This window comes from Acomys minous (assembly GCF_964271855.1).
Source record: "Acomys minous genome assembly, chromosome: 1".
NCBI classification, from domain to species: Eukaryota; Metazoa; Chordata; class Mammalia; order Rodentia; family Muridae; genus Acomys; species Acomys minous.
The window spans coordinates 62,554,840-62,574,611 of record NC_140483.1 but is presented as its reverse complement, the minus strand read 5'-3'; the positions used below and the strand labels follow the sequence as shown (position 1 = coordinate 62,574,611).

At 45.6% G+C, this 19,772-nt stretch overlaps 1 protein-coding gene across 1 annotated transcript in view; it reads right to left on the bottom strand.

Moving 5' to 3' along the window:
- The window catches only part of NCKAP5 (NCK associated protein 5), a 915,906-nt gene extending 897,676 nt beyond the window's left edge, over positions 1-18,230 (bottom strand). The window contains exon 1 of the mRNA XM_084799427.1: positions 17,839-18,230. The gene's annotated coding sequence lies outside the window, so the exon portion shown is untranslated. The remainder of the gene's footprint in view (positions 1-17,838) is intronic.
- Between the last annotated feature and the right edge of the window lie 1,542 nt (positions 18,231-19,772).

Genomic DNA, 19,772 nt, shown 5'->3' with positions numbered 1-19,772 from the left:
CAGTCAAGCTTAGGCAGTGAAGGAAACCATTGAAAATAGAAAGCCGGTGAAGGTGTAATTGAGCAAGGGGCCCATGTTCCAGCTCCAGTAAACAGAAGGCCTTGGCAGTTTTGGCCACATAGTTTTGGCTTTAGAGTCAAGGATAGAAAAAAAGGCTTGTGGAATGTCTTTCCATGACTAAGAAAGCTGCTGAGGCCAGGTAGGTGTCCCTGCATGGTGGCACAAAGAGGTCATTTCCTGAATCTGTGAAGGAAATGCCTGGATTGCCTTGGAGGTCCCAAGATGTTGGAGATGCCAGAGCCGTGGGAGACCTTCAAAGAATTCTGGTAAGAGGGAGTGGAACCATCCCAAGAGAAAGAAGTGTGTTTCAGTCAACAAAGCTGAAAGGAACCAGATATCTGAAGATCATTTTGACATCAGACATGGAGATGTAGAGTTTGGAATTTGCCCAGCTGGTTTTCGGTCTTGCTTTGGTCCAGTGTTTCCTCAGTATGTTTGCTTTCCTCCATTTTGAAATGGCTATGTATATCCTGTGCCATTAATGTGATCTTTGTTTTTTTTTTAATAGAGATTACAGTTAAAAAATTGCATGAATCTCAAAAGGGACTTTGAACTTTGGAATTTTAAACACTGTTGAGACTGTTGTAGACAATGAGGACTTTTGAAGTTGGACTAAATGCATTTTGCAGAGTGTTATGGCTACAAGACTACAGTGACCAGGCAGTGGTCTATGGTAGTTTAAATAGGTATGGCACCCATAGATTCGTGTGTTTGAATGGTTGGCCCATAGGGAATGGCACTATTAGATTGTGTGGCCTTGTTGAAGTAGGTGTGGCCTTGCCAGAGTAGGGGGTGGCCTTTTTGAAGGAAGTGTGTCACTGTAGGGCAGGCTTTGAGGTCTCATATGTCCAAGCTCTGCCCAGTATGGCACACAGTCACCTACTGTTGCCTTTAGATCAAAATATAGAACTCTCAGCTCCTTCTCTAGCACCATGTCTGCCTACATGCTGCCATGCTTTTCACTATGAGAATAATGGACTAAACCTCTGAAGCTATAAGCCAGCCCAATTACGTGTTTTCCTTTATAAGAGTTGCCATGGTCATGGTGTCTCTTCACATTAGTAGAAGCCCTGAGAGAGAAGTTGCTACCAGGAGTGCGGTATTGCCGTGATAGGCCTGAGTATGCTTTTGTTTGGAACATGGAAACTTTGGAACTGTGAATTAGGACAGCAGTTGAAGGCTTTAAGTCAAGCTTAATGAGCCATCCTCGTAGGAACACGGAAGACAGTGGTGCTGAGTGTAGCTAGAATTGTAGTGGCCTAGCCCAAGTGGTTTCACAAGGGAAGAATGCTAGCATGTTGCCTAGAGATTGTTCTTGTGATATTATGGTGAAGAATATGGCTGCTTTTTGCCCTTGCCTGAAAAAAAAAATCTTCCTGGGGCTTAAATGAATTTAAGAGAAAACTTAAAACAGCCTAGTATCCACTCTGTCATGTGGTTGTTAGTGTTGACCTTTAAGCAGATTTATAATAAAAAAGGAATAAGACCATAAACAGCTCCATTCCATGGCTTCTCTATTAGTTTCGGGGATCCTGTCCTGCCTGAGTTCCTGTCCTGACTTCTTTGGTTATAAACAGCAATGTGGAATTTCCTCTCCAATTTGCTCTTTGGACATGGCATTTTGTTGCAGCAACAGAAACCCTAACTAATAGGTAGTTTATTTAAAAGAGAGTTAGTTATCTGGAAGCTAAACATTAAAAATGCAGGCCACCAACTCTTTCAAAGCATCCCCTTTGCTATATGGGAAATGTTATCATGATGGCATCAAAGAGAGAGAAAGAGAGAGACAGAGAGAGACAGAGAGAGAGAGCAACCACATGGCATGATGTTTAATCTTGACTGTTTGACTGTCAACTGGACTGGATGTGAAATAAGCTAAAAGACAGAGCTCTGGACAGGTCCATGCAGACATTCCCAGAAAGGGATAACTAAGGGAAGTCCCTCTCCCAGAGTCAACAGCACCTTCCAGTAGGCAACTCCAATATAAAAAGACCCAAAGAAAAATCAGGGCTGCTTGCCCGCCTGCACTGCTTGCCTGGGAATGTGTCTATCCACCACTGCTGCTGACAGCCTTCGTTAACACCAGACTCAGATTCGTGAGCCTTTCAACACAGACGGAAGACCAGTGGCTCCCCAGGAGCCCTCCGGGCACTCTTCACCAGACTGAGATGCCAAGGCGTCCAGCCTCACAGATTGAGCAGCTTCCAGGTTCTCAGCCTCTACAGCATACCAATTGCCTCAGTCAGACTGCCTGGCCCATTTTGTGTAAGCCAATCTAATAAATCATCATATATATATGTACATAAGCCTATGCATTCTATTCATCTAGAGGACCCTACCTAAAACACCTGATATTAAAGGACAGGCATCAGGGACAGGCTTGACTCCAACCCTTTAAAGTTTCACAACCAGCAGTGGCAGAATGGATACAAAACTGCCAACGCATAAACTGTCCAAAGACACGCCTAAACCATGTCAAATGCATGGCACCAGAGGGATGCCCTCCATTCCCAGATTTCTCTCCAGGCAACTAGACTTGAGGTTGGATCTTAATGTTCATGAATTTTCAAAGGCTTTGATACACACACACACACACACACACACACACACACACACACACACACACACACACACACGGCCTTCTCCCTGTTCAAACACAACATACATCTTAACAGGCTGGAAAACACTTGAAAGGTAGTCTCGCAGAGTCACTGCTGTGCACGCAGCCATTTCAAAGTTCTGAGCTTCAGCTGCCTCTTCTGCAAATAGACATTGTACAGGGAACCAAGGAGGAGTGGTCAAAGCATCCATCAAGCAGGAAACAGAAGATCAGCGGCTAATGCTTGCTTGCTGTTAGAATGGAGCCTGGCACTCTGAAGGTGCACTAAAGGAATCCCACTGTCAGGACACACGCAGCAGGAACGGGAGGGTAGCCCGACTGGTGGAGTGCCTGCCTGGCATACATTCAGCCTGGGGTCCCATTGCCAGCACTGCAGAAAGCAAGCGTGGCGGGCTTTCATCCTAGTACTTGAGAGGCAGTGGCAGAAGGGTCAGAAGGTCAAGATCAACCTCAGCTCTTCAGTGAATCTGAGACCAGCCTAGGTGTGTGAGACCCTGTTTCAAACAAAACAAAAGTCTACAGAACGGAGAAGAGGATACTTTCCTAGTGTGTCCAAGGCCTAAAATATCATTTAAAAAACACACATACACAGAGTTGCACAGACTTGTCCTTCCACACACTGTTTTGTCAGAGTTTCCTCTCTCAGGCAGAGATAGCATGTAAGGACCCTTGTCTTAGTGAAGCAAAGGCTTATTATTAACCAACAATGCACCAAGTATAAGAGTCCCATCATCAGCCTGGACCCTAAAACAAGAGAATTTTATTGAAAACGCTGCAATTAGAGATGTCTTTTATTGTTCTTTGGATTAGGATCCTAAGACAGATGTCTTCTCCATGCCCACTTCTCCCACCACCACCATCTTCACCTTCACAAAGCAACTGTTTGACTAGACATGACACAATACAAGGCATCATGGCCCGCTCCATCTCCCTGCTCCACTCTCTCCAAGTCCTATAGTAAGTAGGAACAAGGCTGCGGCCGTGGTGTGTGTGTGTGTGTGTGTGTGTGTGTGTGTGTGTGTATTGGGGAAGATGATGTGACTGGCTACAAGCATTGGCCAGCCACCAGCTACATTAGTCACTTTTGCCATTGCTGTGACAATAATATCTGAGAAAAAACAACATGAGGAAGGGCTTTTGTGGCTCACAATTTGAGGCATGCGGTATGAGGCAGTTAGTCATTGGCATTTGGCTATCAGGAAAGCAGAGAAAAGATGAATGTTGTGCTCAGCTCTTTTTGTTCGTTTTATTTAGTTCAGGCTCCCAGCCCACGGGATGGTGCCGCCCCTATTGAGTGGGTCTTTTCAACCGAATTCACCAATCTGGAAACTTCCGTCATATAGAAAAGGCCAGAGATTAGTCTACTAGGTGATTTTGGATCCTGTCAAGCTGATAATCAAGATGAACTTTTGTACTGGCTATGTTGGGAATCTGTGGCTGGAGCAATGGCTCGGTAGTTATGAGCCTACTGTTCTTGCAGAGAACCTTTTTTTTTTTTTTCAGTTCCCAACACCCACATCGGTTGCTCTCCGCCACCTGGAACTCCAGTTCCAGGAGATTTGGATCTCTTGCGGACCCTATTGGCACCTACAAACACATGGTGCACTCAAACACACATGAACAAAACAAAAATTAATAAGAAGAAATGGAAACAAAACATTTTTCAGCCAACCAGAGACGATGACAGTAGCCCCCTAGAACCCACCATTGCCAAGTTTACAACACAGTAAGTGTGCATCTTACTTTTCACTAAATATAGCCAGTTCTCCTCTAACCCTTTAGGAAAATAACATGGACTCTGCAAATACAAATGGTAGAAACTTACATAGTCAGAAAACTCCAGAGATATTCCAGCCAGTGGAGCCCCAGATAGGAGCTGCAGGCGGTCCTCAATAAGTTAATGCTGTCTTTGTCTCTCTGCATTTTTAATTATACATACCAACACACTGTACACGCACTGTGCTGAAGAAAGACATTTTTATACACGCAGCACATTTTCCATGTCCTCCCCCCTTTCACCGTTCCCTCCTCCCGTCAGTCCCTTTCGTTCCTCTAAACAGTTTTGCTTCCATTTGTCTGTTTGTATGATATCCAAAAGAACCTCTTCTTCTGCTCTCAAATGGTCACGGCAGGAACCCGGGATTAACAAGTCTTGCTCTGCGCAGCAACCTGGGCGCCTTGGAAGGCAGGAAAGTGCGGAGGGAGCTAAGGCTGGAGGAAGGAGCTCCACGCTCTGACTCAGAGCTCAACTATTTGGGAGATTCCATCCATCTCTCTGGAGGCTAGTAACTCCGAAAAGACAACCAGTTCTGGCCTCTGGTGATAAACAGGGGAAAGAACCCAAAACTCCATAGGATCCTGTTGGATAAGACAAGCCCTAAGAAAACTAATTTAAACAGCTGGGAAGCTCCAGACAGGGGCAGTGTTGACAGATGTGGGGCAAGGCTAATGACGAGCCTAGGCTAGGCTGTGCCTGGCGTTACTGAGCCCACCCCTCTCTACCTATCCCACCCTTCGTCTGAGTCAGCTTAATGCCAAAGAGAGCAAAAGCTCCCCCCTTCCCACCCTACCACCCCCCCCCCCGCGCCGCCCATCTGGGGCATTCCCAACCCACAAGAAGGGAAACCACACATTGAAGGTTTGAAGTCGGCAGCGCAGAAGCCACATGTGGGAAGTGGAAGAGAACTGATAGCCATCTCTGGGGCACCGCAGGCAATCGTGTGCAATTTAAAAACACGTGCTGTAAACCTGTATTTAAGGTCCATCAGGAGCTGCAAAGTGGCTGCATATAACCCATGGTTTCTGAACACTGGAGACTATAATCTCAGGAGGCAGGTCATGTTGCGTATTAAGTGCACAAAAAGATCAGATGAAGCCAATTTGGCTCTGACTCATAAAGACAAAGCAAGCAATTGGAATAACAGAGTAAGTGGCGGGTGTGCTGGAAGCGGGCCCCAGTGTCATCCACACACCCTGGTCTTCCCAGGGATTCCTCAATGGTTATGTCAGGGCACAGGATGCATAGCTCAGTCTTGGCCATGCACTTCTGTCTGTGGCTCTGGGCTTACCCACCTATAGACCTGGGGACAGTGAGGGTCACACCTACAGCAGAACTCTGCAGTGGCTACCATGCCCCAGCCTCAGGCTATCCACACTGCTTCTGAGACTGGACTTGGTTCTCCCAGACGCTGCTCGCTGTCCAGCCCCTGGCTGGTGGTGGGAGCTGCTTTGCAGTAAATACTGACCTTCCTAGGCCGCTGTCAGTTTCTGGGGTAATACAGCAGCCTTCACAACAAGACCTGTGCTGTGCTCTCAGCATAGACTGGTCCTCATAAAAGGCATATTTAAATGAAAAGGTGTGAAGTCCTCCCACCTAGCAGAAGTGCCCTATGAGTGTCTATGTTTTACTATAACCTGACTATGGCAAGCAGCTCCTGGCCTCTGTGATGATGTCTTGGGATGAGAAGATGGGAAGGAGTCCCTTGCCCTCTCGGCCCTCTTACCTACCAGCTTACTTGCCTGTATTTAGTGTGTGTGTGTGTGTGTGTGTGTGTGTGTGTGTGTGTGTGTGTGTTTGTGCACATGCACACCACATGTGTCTGTATACCACGGTGCATGTGAGGAAGCTGGAGGACAATTTGCAGAAGCCATTACCTTCCTTCTACCTCTGTGGCCCCAGGGCATCAACCTCAGGCAAGTGCCTTCACCTGCTGAGCAGTCTCACTGGCCCTATTGTGTATTTCTGACTAATGCTTATTCGTGAATAAATAATAGATGAGTGAATTAATGAATTTTCTGCACAAACCTAATTGGTGTCATTAAGATTCTTCTTATAACATTTGTTTGCTTTATGGTTTTTCTTTGTTGTTGTTATCTCTTCTCCATGAAAGCAGAGCAAGAAGACTCTGGATATCTGAGTGAAGGGATTCTGTACATTTATTTCTTTTTTTACTCCTCTTTATAAAGCTTGTGGTGTTTTCCAGTGTTTCTAGAAATAGTACTACTAATGCTATCTACACAAAAAAAACATTATATGCTTAAGTGCTATAAATCAAACATAGTTTATTAAAAAGAAGTCAAGGTCCCTGAAGAACATACCAGAACTTACAGCATACTAGATGATGTGTACATGTGTGCATCTATAGTCTTTGCATATGCAAGTATGTGCATATGAGTGTATATGTATGTGCATGTGTGTACATGTATGAGTGTGTGCATATGTGTATGCATGTATGTTTGCATTACATGTCAGAACATATGTGCATGTGTATCTCTGTGCATGTAAGCATGTATAGGTGAGCACGTGCATGTAGGTAATTCACCTTTTCCCATTGCCATGACCTTCCCTATGCAAAGAGGGGAGAGTGAGCCCATCTTTGTCAGTTTCAAACCGGTAATTGAATGTTTTGCGCACACTGCTTTGCATCATGGAGATCCTGGTATACAGATCTTTGACACCTATGTGCGGAACACTCCTAGATGAAGAAAAGCTGAGCGACCATCTCACTAAGCCACTACCCATGTAGCTACAGGCTTGCAAACATCCTCGTCTAGACAATAATTAAAGTCAGAAATGTAACTTAATTAGAGCATGTCTCTTTGGAGCCCTGGGGGCCATTCCTCACGCTCACTACAAGTAGTGTTTACACAGGCTGTTCTGGGGTGTGCTTGGGGATATCCTGTTAGGGAGGTCTCTTAAATTCAGTGTGAGAAACGGCCATGATGGGGGTGTGGCAGCTCTAGGTGGGTGCAATGAAACAGAAGAGAATGTTTGTGTGACTGCACAAACACAGGTGTCACCGGGCACCACTACGAGGTTAGGTGACAGCTCAGTGGGCAGTGTCTGCTGTGCAAGCATGAAAGACTGGCTTTGTATCCAACGTTATGGAGAGTGCTGGGTGACTATTCAGGCAGTGAACTGTCTCAGTTGCTTTTTCATTTTGGAAGCTGCTCACCTGCACCTCCAATTCCCTCAGGTATTTCAGTTTTATTCCTGCTCAAGTCTCTGCTAGGGTTGAAGACCAGGTAGTTTAGTCTGTCAATTAAGCTTAGCTGGTTAGGGGTTAAGATGTTTTTAGAGCAAGGTAGATGTTTTAAGTTAATAGAGATGAGATATGATAGATATTGATCTTCATTCAGAATTTTAGACCCGACAAGATAGGAAAGAGGTTTAGCTCAAGTTTGCCAAATACAAATAGCCAAAACACTATGAATGTAACATTAATAGAATTCCTGATTGTCTCGTGGTTCTTCCCGCTGTACATAGTTTAGTTTATTCATGTGTAATAATATAAATGTATATGTTAAAAAGAGACATAATTTCTTTTAAAAAAAAAGCTGGGCACAGTAGTTGGCAGAGGCAAGAGGTTCCCTGGGGTTTGCTGGCCAGCCAGCATGGCATTCTTAAGGATTCCAGGGCCAGGGAGAGACTCTGTCTCAAAGCACGAGATGGCCAAAGCCAGAATGACACTCAGAGATTAACCTGTCACACATCATACATATGCACACAAAAGCACCTATGTGCATACATACATGAGTGTGCACATGTACACACATATACACATGTAACCAGGATATCAAGGAAACAGAAGCTCAGTCAGTTCTGTTAAGATCACAGTAAGCCCTTAGCCCAAACCCACATCAAAAAGCACAAACCAGAAGTTTGGATGGCATTTCCACATATTTTTGTCTGTTTACAAAATATCTTATCACTTTTCTTTTTACTAGTGCCAGCATTTCACATGTGCAGATTTTATCTATAACTATAATTTTTAGCTTTTTCTGAATAATTTTTAAAAACTAAAAAAAAAATGCAGACCTGATTTATTTTCAACATTTATGATGCTGACGTCACATCAGAATGATGTCCCAGGACTGCCTCCTACTGACCCTCTCTCCAACTCACCCCATCGAGATCAATTCCTGCCACCCTGCCACTGAGGGACCAGCAGCAGTTCTAATGGCTATCACACAGATTTTTTTTTCTGTATTCTGGCAGCTGACTGGTTATATCACCTGCATGGCCTTTGCAGCTATGCTTGAGTTTCAAATCTTTTCTCCTTTCTCTCTCTGTCTCTGTCTCTGTCTCTGTCTCTCTCTGTCTCTGTCTCTGTCTCTCTCTCTCTCTCTCTCTCTCTCTCTCTCTCTCTCTCTCTGTCTGTCTATCTCTCTCTCCCTGTCTGTCTCTGTCTCTCTGTCTCTCTTTCTCTCTGTCTCTCTGTCTCTCTGCCCCCCTCCTCTTCCCCAAGCCCCACCTCCTGGCAGTGTCTTAACTGGAATCTTTGCTTTTGTGTGTGTGAGTGTATACATGTATATATTAGTGCACTTGTGTGAATAGGTGTGCATACATGTGTACGAGCATATATGCATAGGCCATAGGAGGTCCTTTGGTGTCCTTCTTCAGGAGCTGTCTACCTTGTCTGTTGGGACAGACTTTCCAATTAGCCTGGGCCTCCTGGAATAGGCTAGGCTGACTGGCCAGGAAGTTCCAGGAATCCTCCTGCCTCCACCTCCCCAGCACTAGGATTACATGTATATACCACATCTAGCTGTGTGTGTGTATTCTGGGTATCAAGTTCAGGCCTTGTGCTTCCATGGCAAGCCCTTTGTCAACTGAGCCATCTCCCCAACCCTCACGCCTACTTCATGTGCCCACCGGCCTAGTTAGACATGGGTCAGGGCTGGATCACAGAATGACCTTATAGGCAGGACAGATGACGCGGCAGAGTAAGACAATAAGCCAATAGTCAGAACTCACTGGGATCGTCAGGAAGCTGAGGGTACAGACCCTCACTCCTCACCCTTCTATGAGGTCTTGATCAATACAGAAGATCTTGGTAAATACATCAATATAGCAGATCTGGAATCATATGTAAGCACAAAGCAAAGACTTATAAAGTTCCTCCTTTCTCCTGTATAAAACCCTTCCCTAGAAGGTGTAAGTCATAGTTGATAAAACTAAATCAATTGAACTTTTTTTAATTAAACATTTTTACCTTTTACATATACATTTATGTTATTACATGTACATACAATAAACTACCTATAGCAAGAAGAACCATGACACAATCAGGAATTATATAAATGTTACATTCTTAGTATTTTGGCTATTTGTATTTGGCAGCCTTGAAGAAAACATCTTTCCTATCTTGGTGCATCTACAATTCTGAATGTAAATCAATCTCCATCACATCTTGTCATTATGAACTTAAAACATCTATCTAGACCTAAAAACACCTTAAACCCTAAACAACTAAGCTTCATCGTAAAACTAAGAAACCTGGTCTTCAACTTCATCAGAGACCTGAGAAGGAATCAACTTGATCACTTGAGTATGCTGGGAGTGCAGATTAGTAGCTTTCCAAATGAGAAGATGACAAAGACAGTTTTCTACCTGAATAGTCACCCTCAACTGAATTTTTAAAATTTTACTAAATTACTAGATTGCATGAATTTATAAAAGGAAACTATCTAGCACTCCAAATTTTCTTAACTCGCCTTGAAAAATAGCATACAAGTATATATGTAATATAGGAGGCTTTCACCATCTATCCAACAAAGATAGAGTAGGAAAAAGTTAGTCACAATAAAAGCCTATCTTAGCAGTATTATCAACATCACTGAGTTTAATGGAAGCCATGCAATGTAGAATTTCAACCAAACAGAACCCAGAGACTTGAAGATTTTTATCTGTCGTCAGGCACGAGGGTGGAGGTGATCCAGTTATGGGAGGGGTGTTCTAGAATGTAGGATGCCTGCCAGAGCTTTAATCGTTTAAACTCAGATTCTCCCCCACCCTTCTAGAACCTGGACTACAGCCTCACACATTCTTTGCCAGTTATCAGCAGGGTCATCAGGGGTCACCAGGGCTCTTGTTCGGCTACTTCAGCCCATAGGATGGGGCTGCACCTTGCTAAGGTATGAAGTAGATTATGGTGCTAGATTAACCTCACTAGGCTGGAAACTAAACAGGAAGTCTTAGGTGACTGGCCAACATCCGGAACATTAAATGACAAGTGGGGTTAAATTAGAGGTTAAGAGCTTAGATTCTGGGGTTTGGAAGGTCAAGGGATTAAATCTGACTCCACCACACACTTAAGCAAGCTATTTGGCTAGGCAGAGTCTCTACTTCCTTCTTATAATTACTAATGCTTACTCCACCTGATCTTGTGTAGATTAAATAGGATAGCATATGTGGATAGCGTGTGGTGTAGTGCAGGGCTTACGATAAACCCCCAGAAAATGATGACGTCACCTAGCTCCCTGAGTACCCTATCCACGAGCAGGGTGACTTAGCTGTAGCTAGGTGGATATACTTCAACTTTGAAGGCCAAAACACATGAAACTACTGGCTATAGAACCATCTGCTACCAGAGACCTTTCTCCGACTAAATGAACCGCGCACGGATGGGGGTGGGGGTGGGGTGGGGGGGCTCCTGAGGCCCTCCCTCTCCCTGTGGAGGTGTGAGCAGTTAGCAGTTGCTGCAGGAGGGCACTCACACTCCTCAGTGGTGTAGCCACAGGCAGCTACTCTTGTTCAAGTAAATAGCCCCTGAGTAACACAGGCACCTCTAATTAACTGCAGTGAGTCACACTCAAAAGACGTAAAAGTGGGAGGGCAATGTGAGAAGAGGAGACAGAGTGGGAGCGGCAGGGAGGAGAAGAGGAGATAACGGGAAGACTCAGGACACTCTATACGTGTGGAAAGTTGTGGAAGAATAAATAAATACGACAGAGTCAATCCACTGTGCTTGTCTTCACATGTCACACGCTGACATTTGCTCTGCTCTAGGGTGGTGAAAGACTGGCGAGGGTCCTTTCTTAAGAGACTGCCTCTATGTGGGGAGGAGCCAGGGAAGGTTCCAGATACTCTATCCTAATACACAGACTAAAGGAAACTAAGATGGGAGGGTTGGGTTTAACTTGTTTATTTTTGATAATTAGGATTTTTCAAAGGGGAGGTGGTTTTTTGTTCCTGTTTTTTGTTTTTGTTTTTGTTTGTTTGTTTTGTTTTGTTTTGTTTTCTTGAGACAAGGTCTTGCTATGTAGCCCAAGCTATTAGATTTCTGGTCAATGTCCCTGCCTTTATTGAATTCTGTCACTCCAGGGTGCTGCTGCCTTTGCCCAGTCAGGTGTTGCCTGACTCCTTGTAGACTAAGTGCTATAGTGATACATTTTTTTTTTAAACCCAGGAGACCCCACAGCAGCTTGAGAGAGTAAAGAGGCAGATTCTACACAGCCATGCAGCTGTCTGCTCTAACAAAACAGAGGGGGACAGCAACTTAGGAAGAGAAGTTTGTTTACCTGACAGCTTTGGAGAAAGAAGGAAGGAAGGAGAAGAGGAAGAAAAAAGAGGAAAAGAAAGAAGCAGGAAGGGGGAGGGAGAAGGAAGAAGGAAAAGGAGGAGAGAAGAAAGGAGAGAAAGAGAAAGACAAAAGAGGAAAAGGAAGGGGAGACGAGGAGAGAGATAGAGAGAGAGAAAGAGAGAGGGAGAGAGAGAGAGAAAGAGAGAAGGCAAAAGAGTGAAGGAGAGAGAAGCAGACTGAATAAGAGCAAAAGAAACAGGAATAGGGAGGAGGAGGACAGAGAGGAGAGCAAGGAGGTACAAAGAAAAAGAGGAGAGGAGAGGAGAGGAGGGGAGAGAGAGAGCAAGAGGAGAATTGGAGAAAACAGAAAAGAAATGGGCGGGGGGGGGTGGGGAGAAAAGAGAGAGAAGAAGAAGAGAGAGGGAAAGGGGACAAGGATGGAAAGAGGGAGAGAGGAACTTTGGAACTATGTCGCCAGTCCTTTCAGGATGTCCCAGGCCCAGTCCTCTCCTGCTGGCATCACTTTGCAGGTGTGGCCGTCAATCAAATGAGCCTCTTTAAACAGTGCCAAGATCGCAGACTGGTAATTTGGCTGTTCATCCTCCCAGCAAGAAGCCCTGGACAGAAGCACTTATCGTAATGAAAAAGATAGCAGAGGCACTGTCGCCCTGGCGCTAGCCATGGTGCCATCCGTGGTACCAACACAGACACATTGGGCGATTCTATCACCCTGTTCCCAGGCTTTTCCTTGGACCTCTGCCCAGTGCCTGGCTCTTTCTGTGAGGTTTCATGTGCCACCTAAAACCAATAAGAAAAAAATCTTTCCTTCTACTTAATCCAGCCCAAAGTATTGTGGTATCTGTTACTGAATCAGACTGAAACAGAGAAACGTGGGCTAAAGAGATAAGGAAGCAGCAAAAGGGAGTAATAACAAGGGAAGCTTTGACAGTAACAAGTACAGTGAAGAGATCTAATGGGAGGGCCAACGCGCTGGCTCACTGGGCACAGGTGATTGCCATCAAGCCTGACAACCCGAGTTCAATCCCTAGAACCCATGTGGCGGAAGGAAAGACTCAACGCCACATATTATCCTCTGATCTCCATATACCTGCCATGGTGCAATTGAGTCCCTTATAAGACACACATACAAAATAAATAAATGTTAAAAGAACAACTGTGAGATAAGGGAAAATTTTTGACACGAAGTAGTCAAAAGGCCTAATTGATGCTATGTATGTGTGTGTACATGTCTGTGTACTTCTATGTATAAGTGTGTGTGTGCTTGTGTGCACATTTTTATATGTGTGCTTGTGTGTGCCTGTGTGTGTATGTGCGTGTGTGCGTGTGTGCGTGTGTGTGTGTGTGTGTGTGTGTGTGTGTGTGTGTGTGTGTGTGTAGCTGCATATGCTTAGGCATGTAGAGACCAGAGAATAGCCTTGGCTATTGATAAGATGCCATCCACCTTGTATTTTTGAAACAGGGTCTTTTACTGGCCTGGAACTAACCAAATAAGCTATGCTGGCAGGTCAGTGAGCCGCAGGGAAGCCCCTGTGTCTAGCTCCCTGACCCTGGAATTCTAAGTAGTGTCACTACTTGAAGTTGTTGCTGTTTTCTATGTTGGTTCAGGAATCTGAGCTCAGGTCCTCATGATTGTGAGGAACACGCCTAAGGGACCGAAGCATCGCCCCAGCCCTGATGAAGTCAATCTGGACAGAGAAGAGGGGAAGAACTAAGAAAAGAATCCCACGGAGATGCCTCCAGGCACCATGAACATCAACAGCATAGCCTTTCGCTAACTCTCCAAAGTAGAGAAGAACGTGCTGGCTATACTCTTTGGTGCACAGAGGAGCATGATTTGGAACAGTGACTGCAGAACCTTGATCAGGGGACCAGAGTTGCTCTAAGTTGGCACAAGACTCATGCCACCTGTACACAACTTGCTGTTGACAACTAGATCAGTTAAAAAAAAAAAGACCCGAGAGATGGCTCACTGGGTAAAGAGCTCACCTCTCAAATGTGGGGACATGAGTTGTGATCCTCAGAACTTTTCTGTTGCTGGGATAAAATACCCCAACAGAAAACAAGTTAGGAAGAAAGGCAAATAGTTCAGAGGGCATTCAGCCCATCAGAGCTTGCAAGGCATGGCAGCAGGAGCTACCGTTTGGCTGACAGGAGGCAGGAAGTGGGGCTAGGGTCCAAGACTCCACCCCTCCACCCTGCCCAAAGGATTGTATCTCCACCAGCAGCCTCTGCCTACTAAGGCCTCCATAACCTTTGCAAACATCTTCCCCAGCTGAAACCAAGTGTTCAAACTTGTGAATCTTAGGGGGGTCATTTCCTTTTCAAATCACAGCACTGTGTAAAAGACCAGGTGCAATGACACAACATCTATAACCCTAGTGACAGTAAGACAGGAGCTGAGATAGGCAGAGAGGAAGCTCACTGTAGTGACAAAGTACCAGGCCAGTGAGAAACTCTGTCTCAAATTTTAAAAAGTAGATGGTGCCTGAGGAAAAATATCCAAGATTCAGTGCCTGGTACTCTTCACATGTGCAGTGTGCACGCATACACATATGTACACATCACATGCGAGCAGAGAGAGAGAGAGAGAGAGAGAGAGAGAGAGAGAGAGAGAGAGAGAGAGAGAGAGAGGAGAGAGAGGAGAGAGAGGGAGGGAGGGAGGGGGGGAGAGAGAGGGACAGAGGCAGAGAGAGAGAGAGAGAGAGAGAGAGAGAGAGAGAGAGAGAGAGAGAAGGCACTCAGAGGTTTCACAGCAGTTCCACAGAACCACAATGTTGAAGCGACATTTGAATCACATCTTTAAAAAATGACCCACCCCGACACATGACAGAGTGGAAATTCAAAACAAGACTTGTCCTTGTCCACAGGTGACTTGAGAAGCATCATTCTCCATGTCTGGCCTCTCTGGCTCTTTTCCTGCAGTCAGTTTTCTCAGCGTCGTGTGGCCACCGTGACTCAACTCCGCTGGAACAGCTCAGAGGCAGCCACAGACAGCAAGTCAACAAACAGGTGTGGCTGGCTTCCAATAAAACTTTATCTACACAAACACACAGTGGGCAGGTTTTGGCCTGGTTTGTAGCTTGTCAACCCCTGTACCTAGCCACAGAAAAGAGACTGGACTTGACTTTGAGACAATAAAACCACCTGCTCTATCTTTCTCTTGAGCCTCCTCATCACGGTCTAAATGTACTAGTCAAATCTTTGTGTCTTAATCCCTACTTCAGAAAGGCGGCTGCAGCTCCTCCTTGCTCCCAGCCAGGGCTTTCTCATAACAATCCTGGCAGAAGTTCCTGCTTATAGAGAATATGTATCTGTAGGGTGATCAGCCATAAATGGGTCATCTATACATCACACTCCACCCAAAGGCTCAGGGGCCATTGAGGAAGAAGAATTAAAAAGACTGTCGGAGCCAGAGGTTGGGGAGGACCAGGCTGGAGTTGTCTTCTGGGTATGGCAGACTGTTAGAGTCATCAATTTGCAATGGATCAAGCCAACCAATACTCCAGCACAGAGGGATGAGGAACTTGGGAACCCCCTATCCTAATTGAGGAGGTACTGTCAGATCATGGTTGTGTGTGTGTGTGTGTGTGTGTGTGTGTGTGTGTGTGTGTGTGTGAGTGTGTGTGTGTTACTTTTTAAGAGAGAGAGAAAGAGTTGGGGGCTGGAACAGTGGCCCAGCGGCTAAGAACATTGGTGGCTCTTGCAGAAGACCCAGGTTCTATTCCCAGTACTCACATCGTGGCTCAAAATTACCCATAACTCCCATCCCAGGGGACCTGGTGCCTTCTTCTGATCTCTGTGGGCACCAAGTTTATATATGGTATACATACCACATACAGGCAAAACAGCTACATACATAAAAATAAATAAAATCTCTTTTTAAAATGTGGATATGTGAGATCTTGGTAACGGTGGTGCACACCACTAATCCAAGAACTTGGGAGGCAGAGGCAGACAGATCTCTGAGCTCAAGGCCAGCCTTGTCTACAGAGTGAATTCCAGGACAACCAAGGCTATGCAGAGTAACCCTGCCTCAAACAACAACAGCAAAAAGTAGATACATGTTTGGGAGGAAAGACAGAAACTAAGGGTGGATCTGAGAGGAATACAAGAGAGGGAATATTTTATACACTATTTTTATACACTGTGTAAAACACCCATGAATTAATAAATATTATTTTTAAAGGAAGTGCCTTCCTATGGAACATATGTCTAGAAAGAGAATCAGCCAGGAATATATGACTTTAAACCCACGTTCCGGGTACCCTTCACTCTGTTCTGCCTTGGTGAGTAACTCAGAGCCATTCACTCTCTGGGACCCGCCAATCAAGGCCAGGCTCAGCACCTTGCCACTCCATTGGCCAAGGTTTTCATCCCATTACTCACCACAAAGTTGCATTTGGGGGTCCAAATGGACTGCTGAAACCATTGCCTGTCTCATCTAGGGGTTGGGGGGTGGTGGCAAATAATTGCATGGGACAGGCACAGGTCATACATGTAGCCTTGTTTTCCCTCCAGGCTCTGACAGTGCCACAGGCAGGGAAGCTAACTATGTTCACACATGTCTCCATGCATACAGTACCTATTTCATAAGCATAGCCCCATGTGCACATGAAGCAAAGCGGGTCTTGCCCTGTCCGCTGGGAGCACAGCGTGCACGAGAGGACAGACTCTTTGCAGTGGTCCGTTCAGTGGGCAGAGAGCTGAGTCAGACTTCTTTCCTGAAACTCTTCTAGTCAATATTTCTTTCACTGACTCACGCCGCTCTTAATGGGTGAAACTTTGCTGTTGTAAGATCCCTTAAAATACCCTCCCGGGCCAACCACCGTTTATCTTGGCAACACGTAGCACAAAAAAAATTTTTTTGGAAAGTCTCTGCTTGGCATGGCCTCTGAGCTACTGGCACGTTAGAGCTTAATAACGCACACTGAACAGAGCTCGGGCGCCTGCAACACAATCCCTCACCGCGAAATGTGCGAGATTCTTTGTTCACCGTGAACGAAGCTGAAGCCAGAATGGGCCAACTGTGACAAGCAGTGATACGAAACAGTGGAGAACCTGGAACATCTTTCCTCTGGCAACTGGCCGGTAGGAATCGATGCCCAGTGCTCAACTACACAACTGCTCAGTGTTCTCTGCTATATAAGCTGGGCGGGGGCAGGAGACCCCCTGAGCCGGGGACTGATTGAGCAAACAGCGGCACTAAGATATTTCCTCGAAGTTCAAGAAAAGAGTGGATTGAAAGACAGTGCTAACATTAAGGAGTATCTCCAGAAGAAAATAAGTAAATAAAAGTCAGGATTTACCAAGACATTTCCAAACATTTTCACTTTTCTTTAGGAGAGCGAAATGCTTAGGTTCGGTTGTATGTTAGCCTTGGCGGGAAAACAGTAAGGTTGCAAACCTGGCTTGAATGTACAGGTGTGTGCGGCTGGTAACACAGCAAGGAGGGGCAACAGCAGCAAGAAATGAGAACTAAAGCTCAAACAGGCATTAGACGCTCAATTACAGGTTCCAAGAAGGAAGCAGTCCACTGTCAAACCCCACACATCTGGATTCTTACAAAGCAAGCACCGGAAGCAAGAAGCAGGGAGCCCTGGCGCAAAGGCGCCACGGTGAGTGCCAGAGCAGCCTCCACACGCTGGGTGATGCCTGCATGTATTTACACTGAATGGCTCCTAAAGAGTCCTCCAGAAACATCACACAAACCTGCAAACCCAAACTCCAGCGACGGCTCTGCTCCTCCTGAGCACAGCGACCTTAGGTCTCTCTACATCAGCGTCCACATGCAGGGCGACAAAAAGGCAAAGCAAAGCAAACTTCTATCCTTACCTAAAAGGCATAGCAGCCAGGCCAGCTGAACGCTCCGCCACTGTTAGCCTGCTCCTGTGTTCTGTCTCATTCCATCCAAAGTCCTAGTGCTATCCAGGAGGGCTCCTGGGGGTCCTCGGGTCTTCCTGTAAGAGTTTTTGATCACCGGCTTGCTTAACAAACACGCCTGTGTTCTGTGGGTGTTTGAATGCAGTACCACTCTGGGCACCCGGCCAACACTCAGCTTCCACAGGCAACGAGAGGGAAAAAACTCACACCCTCCAAAACAGGCTCCCCTCGCTGGTGTCTTTTAAGGTAGGGGAATCCAGGTGTCATCCACTGGTGGGAGGCTAGCGTGAAAGGTAGCTCCCGTTTCTGACTTCCCTACTGCCTTTGTGGGAGCCCCAAAGTTTGTTTTTCTTTCTCACTGCCCTCGAGTTCTGCTCGCGATTGGGGATCGCCCGGCTTGCCTTTCCACCAGCTGCACTTTAAATGTATTTTAATTGGCTGGAATGTCGAAAGAATCTATTTGGCAGTCGTTAACATGGGAAGCACGCCCAGGGCAGCTGAACAGAGGCCCCCAGAAGCGGACGATTACTTCATCAAAAGCGGCAGTTTGAATAGCACTGACTCCTACATGACTGCAAGGAACGGAGTTCTATAGCCAAGATGGAATAATTAATAATTTGTGGAGAAAATTCTTCATTCATCTAAAAAGCCAGAGCAGGGGGGTGGGGGTGGAAATCCCCGCAGGTAGGAGAGTTCTTTCTGAAAGGGGTGATTTATTAGGACCCCTGTTCCGCTCTCTACAAACATTGATTTTGTATAGCCTTACAAGAGGGACATATGCATAATTTGGTCTGGCTGAAAAGTTAAATCAAGTAATTTTCACTATAAAAAAGAGCCCCTGAGATACATAGTACTCTTTCACCCTTATACATTACAGTAAAGACTGTCCATGAGTAATATGCATTTGCTCCTTGTCTTTCTCTTGGTTCGTTGGTTGCTTGGTTTGTGGCCTCTCAGCTCGATCCAGCTGCAAATAAATTCACTGTGAGTCAAAATAGATAATCATCACCAACCACATAGAATTTACAGGCCTGATTAGAATTTGAAACATTACAAGAGGGGAAGGGCTGGGAGATGGCTCTGTGGGTAAGAGCACTCGCTGGGCGATCATTAAGAACTGAGTTCAAATCCTTAGACCACACATTAAAAAGCCAGGTGTGATTGTTATACTTGTCTAATCTCAGTAGGGGGATAGCTGGGGCTTGCTGGCTGCAAGCCTAGCTCTGCGGTCAGTGAGAGACCCTGTCACATGAGATTAAAGCAGAGGAGGTATCTAGGAGGATGCATAAACATGGGCGTGCATGTACTTGAACAAATATGAGTATACACTCTCTCACACACAAGCACATACACACACACACACACACACACACACACACACACACAAAGCCACTCAAAAGTGCCAATTTGGACAGATTCTGACATTAAACAATAGATAAGTGCACACAGATCTATGCATAAACATCTCAAAAAATAGAATAGACAAAGAGAGCCAGCCTTAAGTCAGATAAAAAGATGGATAAACGGAAGCGCCTTCACATTTTTTTCTTGGCTACAGATTTTCCAGGGAGCTGCTTTATGTATCTCCATGAGGCTTACAGATTACAAAACCCCAGGCCTTCTGGCTTGCCCTTGTGATCTCCTTCCTCCAGAGCACCTGCCTTTACTGGGGTACCCAGAGCGAGGCAAGCACCCCGAGTTTGCCTCTCTGTGGAAAACGTGAGCCAGGAAACACTGGCACATTCATTACCTTGCCTTTTCTTCATGTTAATAAAACTGTCTGTGGTTCTCAACAAGACGGGACATGAGGACCGGTGATGTATGTGTGTGTGTGTCATTCAGGAAGATTCGTTGAACTGCACAGAGGCAAAATTCAGCACACTGGG